At 32.4% G+C, this 17627-nt stretch overlaps 1 protein-coding gene and 3 long non-coding RNA genes across 8 annotated transcripts in view; 3 read left to right on the top strand and 1 right to left on the bottom strand.

Annotated features, from left to right (window-relative positions):
* The window catches only part of LOC106179362 (uncharacterized), a 118831-nt gene that overhangs the window by 92668 nt on the left and 8536 nt on the right, over positions 1–17627 (top strand). The window lies entirely within an intron of this gene.
* LOC147761839 (uncharacterized) overlaps positions 1–17627 on the top strand; it is a 182271-nt gene that overhangs the window by 84369 nt on the left and 80275 nt on the right. The window lies entirely within an intron of this gene.
* Positions 1–17627, top strand: part of LOC106169132 (uncharacterized) — a 137082-nt gene that overhangs the window by 10089 nt on the left and 109366 nt on the right. The gene's annotated exons all lie outside the window — the stretch shown is intronic.
* Positions 5111–6770, bottom strand: LOC147761840 (uncharacterized). Its single transcript, XR_015334728.1, has 5 exons — positions 6706–6770; positions 6487–6546; positions 6178–6231; positions 5900–5943; positions 5111–5208 (listed from the first exon to the last, which is right to left on the bottom strand). It is a non-coding gene; the product is annotated as an uncharacterized LOC147761840 (long non-coding RNA).

A 17627-nucleotide genomic window follows, 5' to 3' on the forward strand; every position in this document is an offset into this window, starting at 1 on the left:
CAACACAATATAAGAAAAACAGAAAGCCCAATTGTCATTAAACTCACAGGAATGGTCAGTCTTACTAAAACGCAGGTCGAGTTCGAAAATCAGCATAATCGGGGCATTATTTTAGAAGTTATGCTGTTTTTTCACATTTCTTCAGATTTCCTCAGATTTAATTCTTAGGCATGTTAATAGCCTTATTATTTAAGTAATAAGATACGTAAAAGTGTTTGTTTGACATTTCCTGCATCTTTACAACATTGTTAGTTGATTATGTAAAAATGATGGTAAACTTGTTATCGTTTATTGTGTAATAAAGTGTCAAAAATGGAAATAAACTCATATCATTGCAGTTTGTCAGATTCAATCATTCACTATGTTCAGAATCTCAGAATGGAAGAAATTGGACATTTAACACTGCTCTATTGATATTTTTCACATCTCATCAATTTTCTTAGTTGATCTTATAAAAATGGCAGTAACGTATTAATTTTGTTTTATGTTAAAAAAGTGTTAAAAATGGAAATAAACCCATTTCAGAACAGTGCAGTCTTGTTTACATTTTGGCATCTTTAAGGCGTGACTTTGAAGTTCCATCGGCCTAAAAACCTTTGTTAGTCACGTTTACTATTTGTCCATGATACTAATATTTTATTATTAAAAATTGATGATCATTATGCTGTTAAACATTATGTAATATTGCATCAAAATTTGAAAAAAACCTATTTTGGGCACTGCTCCCATGATGACCATTTAAGAAAAACCATGTCATTTACTTTTCTCAAACTTACAGAAAAGAAACATGGGACTAAAATACAGCTTCAGTAGGAAATACAGTCTGTTTGGTAATTCTTACTGCCAGTTAAACAGTTATTTGGTGAAAATTAAATTTTTCACATTTTGGCATTTTCAAGGTATGACTTTGAAGTTCCACGGGCTTGAAGACCCATGCTAGTCACATTTTCTGAAAATCCATGATACGTATATTTTATTATTAAAAAATGACGGTCATTATGCTGTTAACCATTATGTAATATTGCATCAGAATAGAAGAAAACACAATTTTGGGTGCTGCTGCCATGATAACCATTATGGGAAAACCATGTTACTTATGATTGCCAAACTTTCAAAAAAGAAATACAGGACTAAAATGCAGTCTGAGTTGGAAAAGCAGTCTAAGTGACTTCTTTTTCTGGAAGTTATACATTTTCAAAGTGTAAACTTGTCACATATTTTAATTACATTGGTATTACCTGTTGAGGATAATTTAAATTTGATGTTGAATTTGCAGTTTAACATAATGTATTTTTGCATCAGAATTGACAGTAGCCTATTTTGTGCATAGTTATTTCCTGTTTTTTGTCTGAACATTTGACAGCTTTGCTGCCTTGTTGAAACTTTATTACACAATACACGATAACAAATTAACCATCATTTTTACAAAATCAACTAACAATGTTGTAAAGATGCAGGAAATGTCAAACAAACACTTTTAATATGTTATTAATTAAATAATGAAACTGTTAACATGCCTAAGAATTGAATCTGAGGAAAAGTAAAAACAACATAACTTATAAAATAATGGCCCGATTATGCTGATCTTTTAACTCAACCTGCGTTTTAGCAGGATTGACCACTCCTGTGAGTTTAATGACAATTGGCCTAACTGTTTTTCTTTTATTGTGTTAACAGTGTTGCATATATGCTGAAAAGTGAAAAAAAAAGCATAACTGCTAAAATAGTGGCCTGATCATGCCGATTTTTTAACTTGGCCTGAGTTTTAGTAAGATAGATTACTCCTGTGAGTTTCATGACAACAGGCCTATCAGTTTTCCTTGGAATGTGTTTACAGTGTTGCATATATGCTGAAAAGTGAAAAATAAAGCATAACTACCAGAATAATGGCCCGATCATGCTGATTTTTTAACTTGACCTGCATTTTATGAATATTCATCAGTTCTGTTAATATAAAGCCAAAAAGTAAAACTGCCTTACACTTATCGTGTTTACAATGAAAGTCCACAGTGTCGGCGACGGCGCTGACGGGGACGACAGACGCAGGTGATGGCAATATGTACAGACACATCTATATATATTTACTGTACTGTTTGAAAACAGTAAGTGACATGGTTTTTCTTAAATGGTCATCATGGGAGCAGTGCCCAAAATAGGTTTTTTTCAAATTTTGATGCAATATTACATAATGTTTAACACCATAATGACCATCAATTTTTAATAATAAAATATTAGTATCATGGATATTCAGAAAATGTGACTAGCAAAGGTCTTCAGGCCCATGGAACTTCAAAGTCACAACTTGAAAATGCCAAAATGTAAACAAGACAGCACTGTTCTGAAATGTTTTTTTTTCCATTTTTAACAATTTTTAACATAAAACAAAATTAACAGTTTACTGTCATTTTTATATGATCAACTAAGAAAATTGATGAGATGGGAAAAATATCAATAGAGCAGTGTTAAATGTCCAATTTCTTCCATTCTGAGATTCTGAACATAGTGAATGATTGAATCTGACAAACTGCAATGATATGAGTTTATTTCCATTTTTGAAACTTTATTACACAATACGCAATAACAAGTTTAACATCATTTTTACAAAATCAACTAACAATGTTGTAAAGATGCAGGAAATGTCAAACAAAAACTTTTACGTATCTTATTAGTTTAATAATGAGACTGTTAACATGCCTAAGAATTGAATCTGAGGAAATGTGAAAAATATGCTGAAAAGTGAAAAAACAGCATAACTTCTACAATAATGGCCCGATCATGCTGATTTTCAAACTTGACCTGCGTTTTATGAATATTCATCAGCTCTGTAAATATAAAGCCAAAAAGTAAAACTGCCCTCCACTTATCGTGTTTACAAGGAAAGTGCACGGCGCCGGCGACGGCATCGGCATCGGCATCGGCGACGACAGACGCAGGTGATTGCAATATGTACAGACACATCTGTGTCTGTACATAAAAATTGGAGATAAATTTGAATCAGATATCAAATGTTGGTGTATTTTATTTATTGTACATAAAAGTCAAGTGCTGGCTTCTTACCCCACATTTCAAATGCCTTAAAGCAAGAATCACTATATTGTTTTTTAAAACATTTTAATTAAAAGAGTCCCATCAAGTTTTTTTTTGTTACCTTTGAAAGTCACTTTTTATTTCCCTGAGATGCATGAAATGTTCATATTATTTAGCTTGATCTGTGAAGCACCTTATTCCTGTGACTTGTTAATACACCATTGTATTCTTTGCTATTATATATATATATATATATATATATATATATATATATATATATATATATACGGTAATTCTCCAATCTATACGAACGATTAAAATTAATTATTTTTGGAAGATAATCATTTTGTTCGTAAGGCTTGAAATTCAGTCTGCTAAAAATTGCCACGCGTTCGTATCCATTGAAATACGAATGGAATACGGCTGTACCGGAAATTATCTCCACTTACCTACATTGCTAAGTGTAAGCATTACTTTCAGATTAAATCATTGTGATCAGCTTTTAGCACAAACAAATTATTCTTGCGATATTGCAATGAATTAAAACAAACTAAACAAAAGTCGGGAATTCAAGTTAAGAAACAATTTCTTCATACTAAAGAGGTACATTTCTCCCAAGACAAGACAACATCGTTTTTCCCTGTTATGTTTTACCAAGACAGGACAACATCGTTTTTCCCAACTTCTGTCAAAAACAGACAAGAATATTTGCGTATCCAGTTGCATATTTTATTTAATGCGCATTTACTTTTAATATGATTTCACATATAGAAAATCTGCAATATTAATAATGTCACCCCCCCCCCCCCCCCAATTAGGCCTACATAAATTTCTTCCGCCAAAACAAAATACTTGAAACTCCTCACAGTTGATATCACTGACGTTAATAGAGATTATACTTGATATGAAAAATAACATCAGCTCAATTCACGTCTATTTATGAAAGTATTTTACAGCATATTAATTTGCACGCAATCAATGTAAACTTAATTAGAAAAAATACAGAAAACTGCAGGTAAATTTGTATAAAGTCATACGGCACCTTTATTTTTCACAATCACCAATATCAGTAAGGTTTACCTAATAGTTGTTCATGAGACAAGGTCTTTAACAAGGAAAAACAAACAAACAAAAAAGCATGAACTTTATCACAACTCAAATTAGAAAAATAAATACAATACAAGACAGAACTCCTCTTAAAAAATTTAATTTCCTAATGACTACCAAAAACAAAGAAAAACTCGATCATTGACTATGGATTTCTCATACTCTTCTGTTCTGCGTGGGTTTCACGTTTATAGATTTTACTGAAAACCAGTTATCGGTGAAACACCGATGGTGGATGTTGATGATCCAGTCGGCCGGCAGAAGTTAAAAAATGATAATAAACAGTAAGTAATTTATGTGTACTGATGCTTTCAATAATTTCTAAATAACAATAGGGTTTTAAAACTGGCCTGCAGCTGCCGGCGGGCAGGTTGAGTCCTTTTATCGTCTCATTCAAAAACAGCACAAATACATGATAACAATCTCTCCTGTCAAGTGGCAGTTCCTTTGTTTGGAACGGTGGTCTGAAAACTCGCTTTGACGAATCATGGGGCGAGTTTCAATTGGGCACACTTTCTTGCGTTCGGAAAATTTAAATTGTGCCCAAGGTGAGTTTAGCGATCGTTCGTACAGAACGGAGACAAAAAATTCAGATTCAGAGAAAAAACGTTTCGTTCGTAATTATTGCGGCGTTCGTATAGATTGGAGAATTACCGTATATATATTCTGTTGCATATACATATCCATTTGTTTTACTTATTTAATTTTTTGGAGAGCATCTAATGCTTTAAGTGCTTTGCCTCCATTTCTTTTGAATAAATATTTTTTTAAAAAATTATTCTTTGCCCTACATGAAACGAAGTATTATACCTGGTGATTCATGATTTTCATGATTTTCAACAGCATTGTCAGTGAGATATGCATAAAGTTTTGCATGCTGTGATTTTTAAATTTACTTTATTTCCCCCCAACTGTGATCACCCCTCCCCAATGCTACCCTCAATTAAGAAAAGAAAGAAAAACAAAACACATTTGATTACACAAAATTAATATTTTATTGTTAATTTAAGAGAAAAACATTTGAAATTTTAAACTGGCTGCTACAGAAGCAATAGTAGTTCTGAAATGATGACCCTGAAAAATAAGAAGATGAAAATATTATAATATAATTCAGTTAAAATGTATTATCTTAAAATGTTGTCAGTAACTCTCTGACCAGCAGCTTCTGGCTGCTATCATATAATTATGTACAGGTTTTACCAGCTGTTTGACATAGTGTACCTCTTAAAAACTGAAAGTTTACTTAGTTATGATGCCATCAAAACAAGGAAACAAACAAAAGAAATTCCTTGTGACTGTATAATGAATCTGTTCTTTTTTAAAATGCTGTCAAATTTCTAAATATCGAGAGTGATTAGATTTATTCAATAACAACAACAAAAATAACAACAACAACAATAATAATAACCATTTATGTTCTTGATCTACGTCTGAAGCAAGACGTGAAAAGACTTTAAAATTTTCTCCACCTATATAGGCGACTGTCCTTGGGAGCTAAAATATATGACTCAATATTTAACTTACTAATATGCAATAATACATAACCTTCAATACGTAGTCAGTGCACCACATAATTTCATGCATGCAACTGTACTGAAAATCCTTTACAATTATTTAGGATAAACTGGACAAGTAACACTTGAATAAAGGCCATACTGTGTTTACACATCTCTACGCAGTGTGTGTGTGTGTGTGTGCGTGCGCGCACAATCACATTCCGTCAGTGTAATGATAAATCCCTATTCTATTGATCCTGCTATCTTACCTCTCTCCTTCACATCCTCTGTCAGGGTTGTTGTGTCATTGATACTGATTGAAGAAAGACAGGAAAACAAATTAAACATCCCATACATGTGTGCACAACAAAGATACAATACATTACTGAACATAGTCAAAGATACATTGAAAGATTTAGATAACTGAACAGTGAATTTTAACTCAGTGTTTGTGCGTAAGAGTCTCCACCCTAAAGTCCATCTGTGTGTGTTAACATTTTTTAGGTGTCGTAAATGAATTCCTGTTAAATTGCCCTTACTGTCTTACCTTTTTCTTTGATGCCCTCAGCATCTGACACACTCTTTGTGTCTTTGATATCAGCTAAAGAAAAAATGATATCAAATAAAATTTTAACATTCTATATCTGTGCATTTTCAAATAGATTTCAGCATTACAATTTGTCAAGAACATTCAAAGATTTAACCGACTTAAAAAATTATCTTCTTAAGTATGCTAAAGAGCAGACTTTGTTTGAGCAACATGATTGTGATGTGTGTGTGTGTGTGTGGGCACGCGCATGCATGTGTCATAAGTATATTAAAAGTCAAAATTATTTTACTGAGATTCCTGTCTTACCTATCTCCTCCATACTAAGGGTCTTTACAATTTTAACATTTTTCTTGGTTTTTGTATCATCTGAAAGAACAGAGTTGAACTGAATTGAATTTTAAAGACAACATTATGTGTGTTCAATCTTTAAACAGCAAAAGCATTAATTTTTCAGCACATTAAGTATCTTCTTAAGTCTGTCAAAGGCCAGACTTTGCTTGTGCAACATGTGTACAAGTACCATACCTTTCTTTTGTGTGTGTGTGTTTGTGTATGTGTGTGTTTGTGTGTGCACATGTACATGCACAATCATATTCCATCAAATTGAATGTGATAAATAAATCCCTTTTCTGTTAACCCTGCTGTCTTACCTCTCACCTTCATGTCCTCTTGTAATAGAGATGATTTTAAAATTTGAAACTCATTTTAATTTCATAAGATATCTAGTAAAATGCCTTCATGGTGACCTTAATCTGCAGTCGGGATCATTAAATTATATTCACTGTGTGTTGATAACATCACAGGATAGATAGCTATTGTTGTTTTGGAACAATTAACTGATCCCGTCTGGAGATGAAGATAGAGTTCTAAAACATCAAAGTCAAAGTTTAAGATTTATATCACATCTATTGCGTATTGTTGGCTGGGGATAATTTAATACTGAACTGACCAATGAAAGGGAAGGGGACCACCCCTCACCTCAAGAGTGCCACTGGACTTTTAGGACAGTTGAGCTTCAGCCACGACTCTGTTAACATCATTTTTAGTTGCTCAGCTTAGCTTAATAAAGTTCTATAACTACACGAAATCTTGTTGGTTATACTCTGTCAAGGTTGCTGTGTCTTTGACATTGACTGAAGATAGACAGGAAAACAAATTAAACATCCCATACTGTACATGTGCACAACAAGGATACAGTACATTATTTAGCATAGTCAAGGATACACTGAAAGATTTAGATAACTGAACAGTGAATTTAAACTCAGTGTTTGTGCATGAACGTTTCCACCCTAAATTCCACTTGTGTGTGTTACATGAATTCCTGTTGAATTGCCCTTACTGTCTTACCTTTTTCTTTGATGCCTTCAGCATCTGACACACTCTTTGTGTCTTTGATATCAGCTGAAGAAAAAATGATATCAAATAAAATGTTAACATTCAATATCTGTGCATGTTCAAATACAATTCAGTATAACAATTTGTTGAAGACACATTAAAAGACTTAATTGACTAAAAAAATTAATATATTATCATATTATGCTTAAGACCAGAGTTTGCTTGAGCAACATGCTTGCAGTGTGTTTGTTAGTGTATGTGTGTGTGTTTGTTAGTGTATGTGTGTGTGCACATGTTTCATAAGTATATAAAAATTCATAATTATTTTACTGAGATTCCAGCCTTACCTAGCTCCTCAATACTTAGGGACTTAACAATTCCTACATTGTTCTTTTCTTTGGTATCACCTGAAAGAACAGAATTGAATTTTAAGGAAAGTGGTTCAATTAAAAAAAGTTAAAATTTAAAAATTCAATTCAATTCTGTTCTTTTAATTTTAAATTGTGTTCAATAATAACACCACAAGAGCATTAATTTTTCTGAAGATAAAGTATCTTCTTAAGACTGTCAAAGGCCAGACATACTGTGTGTGTGTGTGTGTCTGCACATGTGTATGTTTCATGCAGGGGCGGATTGAGGCCGTCTTCTGGGTCTTCCGGAAGACGGTCAGATTTTCAATTTTACATTGACGGGTATCTAATTTTTTCTGTCGGAAGACGGTCAAAAATGGGGGATGGATAAACAAAGATAATTTGGAAGACTGTCAGAAAACATATATCCTGGAACTGCCCCTGTTTCATGTGTGTATTAAAGTCATAATTATTTTACTGAGATGCCAGTCTTATCTATCTCTTTAGTGTTAGGACTCTTTACAACTTTTACTATGTTGGTATCAGCTGAAACATGTGAATTGAATTGAAATCTAAGGAAACACAATACATGTGTTTGTTTTGTCTAAACTTAACACATCAAATACATCATGGCATTGAGTAAAATACAGTAAACCTGGTGATTATGTGTGTTGGAGACAAAGGGGGTGTGTGTGTTAGCCTGTTAATCTGATTGTATTCAGCAAGAGTTTCCATGGAGTTAGTGTATATTAACTAGGTCTTCCAATTCATTGTGAACAGGCCCTGAAGGTCCAGACTTGCACCCTGAGAGTCAGGGTGTTGTTGTCATCAATAATTTTATTTCATGAATCTTTGCTAGTAGATAAAAAAAATGCACCAAGTTGATTCCTAAATCTCCTAAATTATTGTCTTGAATAGAGCAATACAATTATATAATGCAATTCACTTACCACTGGTGTGGACTTCAGGCTTGTACATGTAGTTCAACTCTGGAATAAGATGTCACATTTATTTGTCATTCACATATTATGATATAGATTAAAATATAGTCTAAAATGTATTTGACAGAATTAAAGGACCATTTCATCATTTCATTCCATAGGTAATATTTCATAAGATTATAAGATCAAATAATCTTTTTTCCATAGATATACATAACAAAATAAAAAGTTTAATTCACCTTTTATTTCCATTGGTTATATCAAATACAATAATAAGATCAATTAAGCACCTTTTACTTCCATGTCCAGTTCTCTCCAAGTACAGGTCACTTCCATGCTGTCCTTGGTGGTCACCTGGAGGCACCTGTTCCTAAAGGGTTCAGGCTCCCATGTCCAGCCAGACCCAGGGTGGTAAGGCTGAATGAATGATGAATGAATAAATAAACAATTTGATGATATCTTAATGTCTAAAATGAAAAACAAAATGTTTATAAATATATACAATAACTGATAAATCAAATACACTAAAGAAATGAATGAAGGTTTAAATAAATACTTTAAAAACATGTTTGACTTTAAATTTTCTTTTCCAATTTCAAAGAAAATCATTTTTTACCTTGAATTACTTTTTTAAAAGGATATAATACTTACATTTTGTGGCTTAATGAATTTCCATTCCATTTTTGAGCCCTTTGGCAGGAGAAACTCTGCCCTTAGAGACAGGACACCCATGTTGGTGGTCCTTGACATGTTAATGCCACGCTGGGTGTCCCAGCCTCCAAGGGCAGTTCCCCTGCCCACCACTTTTGCTTTCAACAGATTTTGTCAGAATTATTCTGACATTGGCCTTGGCTGTTCAAAATAAAATGTAAAATAGAAAGAAAACCTATCAATATATCTTTTTGATATTTTCACTACAAATATTTAAGTTGACCACTTATTTAAAGTAAATAAAGAATGGGATATCTTACTTTTAAATTACAAAGAAATTTATTAGTTGTTTTAGGCCCACTGTAATGAATTGCCAACCCATTTAACGAAACACATACAGTCAGTCACACACACACACACACACACACACACAACTTACAAACACACTGTTCTTTTTTGTTTATTTCAATCTCCATATCAGCTGTCATCTGCAATTCTAAAATATATTAAAATATATTAATAAATGAAATCTTAGTTAAACAAGATACAAATTATAGATTTCTGTATCTTCATTTGATAGTTTTTGTATAAAAAAAAAACATTTGCACCATTACAAGACATGAAGAATGATCATCAAAACGTTGTGTGACAAGAATTTTAAAGAATTTCATGAAGAATGTTAATAATCATTTAAAAATCATGAACAACACTGTAAAAAGGCGCTATGTGCGCTTACTTTATACTTGATACAGGGTTTCAGTTTGGAATAAAAAAAATAAAACTTACCAGTGACTGTGTAGACATTGTCTATTTGCTTTGTTGTTTACAAAACAATAAAAAATTATTGTATAAAGAAATTTCATTGGACGGCTCATGTATTGTTTCCATAACTTTCAACCAATCAGATTGACGCTTCGTTGAAGCTCTCGACCTTGAGTCTTTCTGCTAAATACAAATCACAATATATCACAATATATATAACACAATGCCTAGACCCTGGTAATTTCTGTTGCAGTGCCAGAACCCTCTCCCTTCTTCCACGAGTTTCTTAGAAAGCAGGCGGTGAACCTGTTGCTGATACTGGCTGCAGTCCATTACAAATCCAAAGTCTCACCTCTTGCACATCGCCATCTATACTAATCAATGTTTACAAATATGGCGTATCAGGCAAAGGGTGATGCCGAAAAGCCGGATTTTCATCAAATGTTCTGTACACTAAGTGTCATTTTTCTCCAGGACACTTTCTAAGATGGTTCTGTTATAGATTCTTTCGGCAAACTTAATCCGTGAGTTCAGGATGAGACATCTGAAGTGAAGGACACATATGGTATCGACTGTGTCAGTTGTTCACTGTTCACATCACGATGCAATGTGCTTGTGAAGATTTTACAATATGTGCTACAGAATGTTGACGTGCAGATTAAAAGTGCTTTTGGAGAACTGACAAGATTGCACACCGTCATCTTCTTCAAGTTTTGCCATTCCCTTTTCATCTGTAGTTTTGCATTGGCTTATGAAGGTAAGATAATTAACTAGAGAACTGATGTTGTATCTGACTTATAAGTAGACCTTTTTCCTCCTCAGCCTTGACTTACAACAACGCGTTATTTTGTAAGTTTTTTATATTTATTTCTTCACAGTTAATATGATGTACACATGTAGAAAACTTACTAAATTATTCTAGTATTCTGGATCTTAAAGAAAAAGCCTCAGATCACTGACCTTTTTTGTCTTTTCCAGTCCATCATCTGACTCCACACTACACTGTACTACACTGTACTAGGAGGCAGAGGACTATACTGCCACAATGGAACACAATGACTCCAGACTACTACACTGTACTAGGAGGCAGAGGACTATACTGCCACAATGGAACACAATGACTCCAGACTACTACACTGTACTAGGAGGCACAGGACTATACTGCCACAATGGAACACAATGACTCCAGACTTCTACACTGTACTTGGAGGCACAGGACTATAACTGCCACAATGGAACACAACGACTCCAGTCTACTACACTGTACTAGGAGGCAGAGGACTATACTGCCACAATGGAACACAATGACTCCAGACTACTACACTGTACTAGGAGGCACAGGACTATACTGCCACAATGGAACACAATGACTCCAGACTACTACACTGTACTAGGAGGCAGAGGGCTATACTGCCACAATGGAACACAATGACTCCAGACTACTACACTGTACTAGGAGGCACAGGACTATACTGCCACAATGGAACACAATGACTCCAGACTACTACACTGTACTAGAAGACACAGGACTATACTGCCACAATGGAACACAATGACTCCAGACTGTCGCACTGTACTAGGAGACACAGGGCTATACTTCCACAGTTGTTCCAGAGTACCCTTACAATGAAAAAGCAGGCAGTGAAAGACAGCACCAAGAGCAGCACTATGTCTTATCCAAGTGTACAATACATGATATTTGGCAAGATTTAGGACATTGTCAACTATTGGGATAACAACAACCCCTTCCAGAAACCCATTGTAAGGAGTAATCTGCATCTGGTATTGGTAGTAAGGATAAGTCTTGTATGGGTATAAACTGTTTTCCTGATGACAGTTATAGGTAATTTGCAACCTCCTACACAAACAACCTAAAATTGTAAGGAGAAGTCTTGTATGGGTATATATTGTTTTCAGATGACAGTTATAGGTAATTTGCAACCTCTTACACAAACAACCTCAAATCATCACATTTGCTGTTTTTTTTTTTTTTTTTTTTTCAGAGTAAGTAATACATTGCAATATTGAAATATTTGTTTTGGGTAATTCTCACTCTTCTGATGATGAATTTCCTATAAACTTGACACTTAAAAAATAACATAGACAGCTGATCAGCTTATGTCAGATTTTTATTATTGTTAAGCATCATTTGTACAAATTTCATAAACATTGGACAAGATTTGAAAAAATTATTAATCTTTAACTATTTTAAGGCCTGCAATTTGCCAGTCTTTTCAATGCAATTTTCAGTTTCCCAAATATATTGTCTCCAAAAAATGCTTTTCATTAGTCACAGTCAACTGATCAGCTTATCACAGATTTTTATTCTTGTTAATCATCATTTGTACAAATTTCATAAACAATGGACAAGATTTGACAAAATTATTAATGTTTAACTATTATAAGTCATTGAATTTGCCAGTCTTTTCAATGTAATTTTGAGTTTTCCCCAAATATATTGTTCCAAAAAACACTTTTCATTAGATTCAATCAACTGATCAGTTTATCACAGATTTTTATTGTTGTTAAGTATCATTTGTACAAATATCAGAAAAATTGATCTAGATTTGACAAAATTATTAACATTTAACTATTTTAAGTCACTGAATTTGCCAGTCTTTTCCATGTAATTTTCATTTCTTTCAGTTATATTGTTCTTGTTCCAGAGTACCCTTACAATGAAAAAAGCAGGAAGAGAAAGACAGCACCAAGAGCAGCACTATGTCTTATCCATGTGTACAGTACATGTCAACTATTGTGATAACAAAAACCCCTTCCAGAAACCCATTGTAAGGTGCTACCTCCTACACAAGCAAACTCAAATGATCACATTTGCTGTTTTCTTTCAAAGTAAATAATACATTGTAATATTAAAATATTTGTTTAGGTTAAAGGGATAATAACTCTTTGCATCAGACCTATATTTACAAAAAAAAAAACAAAAAACATTGTGAATAACTCATAGAAATATAATATATTCTGTTGTACCACAAAAACGGCAGTTGTAGCTATTATTCTGATATCTGAGCTTGTCTTAAGACCACGTGACCTCCATTGATGGCTATACTCTGTTATAATCTCTTAAGAGATTATAACAAAAAAACAAACTTTTTAGAAAAAAAACATGGACTAAATTTGAATGTAAAAATGGATTCATTAACCATTAGTAAGTATGCAAAAATTGTTTACTCCAGGAAAATTCATTTTTTGGCCAAAACGAAGAGTTATTATCCCTTTAATTGTCACTTTTGTGATGATTAATTTCCCATGAATTTGACACATAAAAAAGTCATAGACAACTGATCACTTTATCCCAGATTTTTATTATTGTTGTTAAGCATCATTTGTACAGATTTCAGAAAAATTGGACAAAATATTCTAAATCATTAATGTTTAACTATTTTAAGTCATGGAATTTTGTAGTGTTAATTTTCAGTGTAATATTCATTTTTCTCAAATAACTTTTCATTAGTCACAGTCAATTGATCAGCTTATCACAGATTTTTATTGTTGTTAAGCATCATTTTGTACAGATTTCAGAAGTATTTGACAAGATTTGACAAGATATATTATATTTGAATTTTGGTTCCTTTGCAAAGTCGTCTTCGGAAAATTCATACATTTTTATCAAGAACATATGCCATTAAGACCTCTTTTACAGTGTATTTAGAATTCAATGGACAAGATTTGACAAAATTATTAATGTTTAACTATTATAAGTCATTGAGTTTGGCAGTCTTTTCAATGAAATTTTCAAGTTTCCCAAATATATTGTCCTAAAAAACACTTTTTATTAGATACAGTCAACTGATCAGCTTATCACAGATTTTCATTGTTGTTAAGCATCATTTGTTCAAAGTTCAGAAATTTTGGTCTAGATTTGACAAAATTATTAACGTTTAACTATTTTAAATCATTGAATTTGCCAGTCTTTTCAATGTAATTTTCAGTTCTTTCAGTTATATTGTTCTTTTTCCAGAGTACCCTTACCATGAAAAAGCAGGCAGTGAAAGACAGCACCAAGAGCAGCAGTATGTCTTATCCATGTGTACAGTACATGATATTTGGCAAGATTTAGGACATTGTCAGATATTGTGATAACAACAACCCCTTCCAGAATCCCATTGTTACAGTAAGGATTAATCTTCATCTGGCATTGGTAGTAAGGAGAAGCCTTGTATGGGTATATATTGTTTTCCAGATGACAGTTATAGGTAATTTGCAACTTCTTACACAAACAACCTCAAATCATCACATTTGCTGTTTTCTTTCAGAGAAAATAATATATTGCAATATTGAAATATTTATTTTGATTAATTCTCACTCTTGTGATGATCAATTCCCATTAACTTTACCATTACAAAAAGACACAGACAACTGATCAGCTTATCACAGATTTTTATTGTTGTTAAGCATCATTTGTACAAATTTCAGAAATATTGGAACATTTTTGACAAAATTTTTTGCGTTTAACTATTTTTAGTCCTCGATTTCCCAGTCTCTTCAATGTAATTTTTAGTTTTCCCAAATATATTTTCCAAAAAAACACTTTTCATTATAAACAGTCAACTGATCAGCTTATCGAAGATTTTTATTGTTGTTAAGCATCATTTGTACAAATTTCAGAAATATTGGACCACATTTTACAAAATTATTAACGTTTAACTATTTTAAGTCATTGAATTTGCCAGTCTTTTCAATGTAATTTTCAGTTCTTTCAGTTATATTGTTCTTTTTCCAGAGTACCCTTACCATGAAAAAGCAGGCAGTGAAAGACAGCAGCAAGAGCAGCACTTTGTCTTATGCATATGTGCAATACATGAAATTTGGCAAGATTTAGGACATTGTCAACTATTGTGATAACAACATCCCCTTCCAGAAACCCATTGTAAAGAGTAATGTGCATCTGGCATTGGTAGTAAGGAGAAGTCTTGTATGGATATATCTTGTTTTCCATATGACATTTATAGGTAATTTGCAACCCCATGCACAAACAACCTCAAATCATCACATTTGCCGTTTTCTTTCAGAGAAAATAATACATTGCAATATTTAAATATTTGTTTTAGTTAATTCTCACTCTTCTGATGATCAATTTCTCGTAAACTTAACACTTAAAAAAAAACACAGACAACTGATCAGCTTATCACAGATTTTTATTGTTGTTATGCATCATTTGTACAAATTTCAGAAACATTGGACCAGATTTGACAAAATTATTAACTTTTAACTATTTTAAGTCATGGAATTTTGCACTGTTAATTTTCAGTGTAATATTCAGTTTTCCCAAATATATCATCGAAAGATAACTCTTATCATTAAACACAGTCAATTGATTAGCTTATCACAAATTATTATTGTTGTTAAGCATCATTTGTACAGATTTCAGAAATATTGGACCAGATTTGACAAAATTATTAACGTTTAACTATTTTAAGTCATGGAATTTTGCACTGTTAATTTTCAGTGTAATATTCAGTTTTCTCAAATATATCATCCAAAGACAACACTTATCATTAAACACAGTCAATTGATTAGATTATCACAAATTATTATTGTTGTTAAACATCAATTGTACAGATTTCAGAAACATTGGACCAGATTTGACAAAATTATTAACGTTTAACTATTTTTAAGTCATGGAATTTTGCACTGTTAATTTTCAGTGTTATATTAAGCTTTCTCAAATATATCATCCAAAGACAATACTTTTCATTAGACATAGTCAACTGATCAGCTCATCACTGATTTTTATTGTTGTTAAGGATCATTTGTTTAAATTTCAGAAATATTGGACAAGATTTGACAAAAAAAAAAGACACAGGCAACCGATCAGCTTATCACAGATTTTTCTTGTTGTAAAGCATTATTTGTACAGATTTCAGAAATATTGGACCAGATTTGACAAAATTATTAACGTTTAACGATTTTAAGTCCTGCAATTTCCCAGTCTATTCAATGCAATTTTTTAGTTTTCCCATATATATTGTTCCAAAAAACACTTTTCATTAGACACAGACAACTGATCAGCTCATCACTGATTTTTATTGTTGTTAAGGATCATTTGTTTAAATTTCAGAAATATTGGACAAGATTTGACAAAATAATTAACGTTTAACTATTTTAAGTCATTGAATTTGCCAGTCTTTTTTATGTAATTTTCAGTTCTTTCAGTTATATTGTTCTTGTTCCAGAGTACCCTTACAATGAAAAAGCAGGCAGTGAAAGACAACACCAAGAGCAGCACTACCGTATGTCTTATCCATGTGTACAATTCATGATATTTGGCAAGATTTAGGACATTGTCATATAATGTGATAACAGCAACCCCTTCCAGAAACTCATTGCAAGGAGTAATCTGCATCTGGCATTGGTAGTAAGGAGAAGTCTTGTATGGGTATATATTGTTTTCCAGATGACAGTTATAGGTAATTTGCAACTCCTACACAAACAACCTCAAAACATCAACAACCTCAATCATATTTGCTGTTTTCTTTCAGAGTAAATAATATGTTGCAATATTGAAATATTTGTTTTGGTTAATTCTCACTCTTGTGATGATCAATTTCCCATAAACTTGACACTTAAAGGGATAATAACTCTTCATATGAGATCTTTATTTCACAATAAAAACATTGTGAATAACTCATAGAAATATAACATATTTTGTTTTACCACAAAAACAGCAGCGATAGCTATTATTCTGATATCTGAGCTTCTCTTTAGACCATGTGACCTCCATTGATGGCTATACTCTGTTAAAATCTCTTAAGAGATTTTAACAAAAAAACGAACTTTTTAGAAAAAAACCAGGGACTAACTTTGAATGTAAAAATGGATTCATTGACCATTGGTAAGTATGGGAAAATTGTTGTTTACTCCAGGAAAATTCATTTTTTGGCCGAAATGAAGAGTTATTATCCCTTTAAAAAAAAGACACAGACAACTGATCAGCTCATCCCAGATTTTTATTGTTGTTAAGCATCATGTGTACAGATTTCAGAAATATTGGACAAGATTTGACAAAATTATTAACATTTAAATATTTTAAGTCCAGTGATTTCCCAGTCTATTCAAGTAATTTTTAGTTTTCCCAAATATCTTGTCCTAAAAATACTTTTCAGTAGACGCAGTCAACTGATCAGCTTATCACAGATTTTTATTGTTGTTCAGCATCATTTGTACAAATTACAGAATCATTGCACAAGATTTGACAGAATTATTAACGTTTAACTATTGTAAATCCTGCAATTTCCCAGTCTTTTCAATGTAATTTTTTAGTTCTCCCAAATATATTGTCTTAAAAACACTTTTCATTAGATACAGACAACTGATCGGCTTATCACAGATTTTTATTGTTGTTAAGCATCATTTGTACAAATATCAGAAATTTTGGTACAAATTTGAC

Source organism: Lingula anatina, chromosome 5 (assembly GCF_051362555.1).
Source record: "Lingula anatina isolate TDL-2025a chromosome 5, LinAna3.0, whole genome shotgun sequence".
Taxonomy (NCBI): Eukaryota; Metazoa; Brachiopoda; class Lingulata; order Lingulida; family Lingulidae; genus Lingula; species Lingula anatina.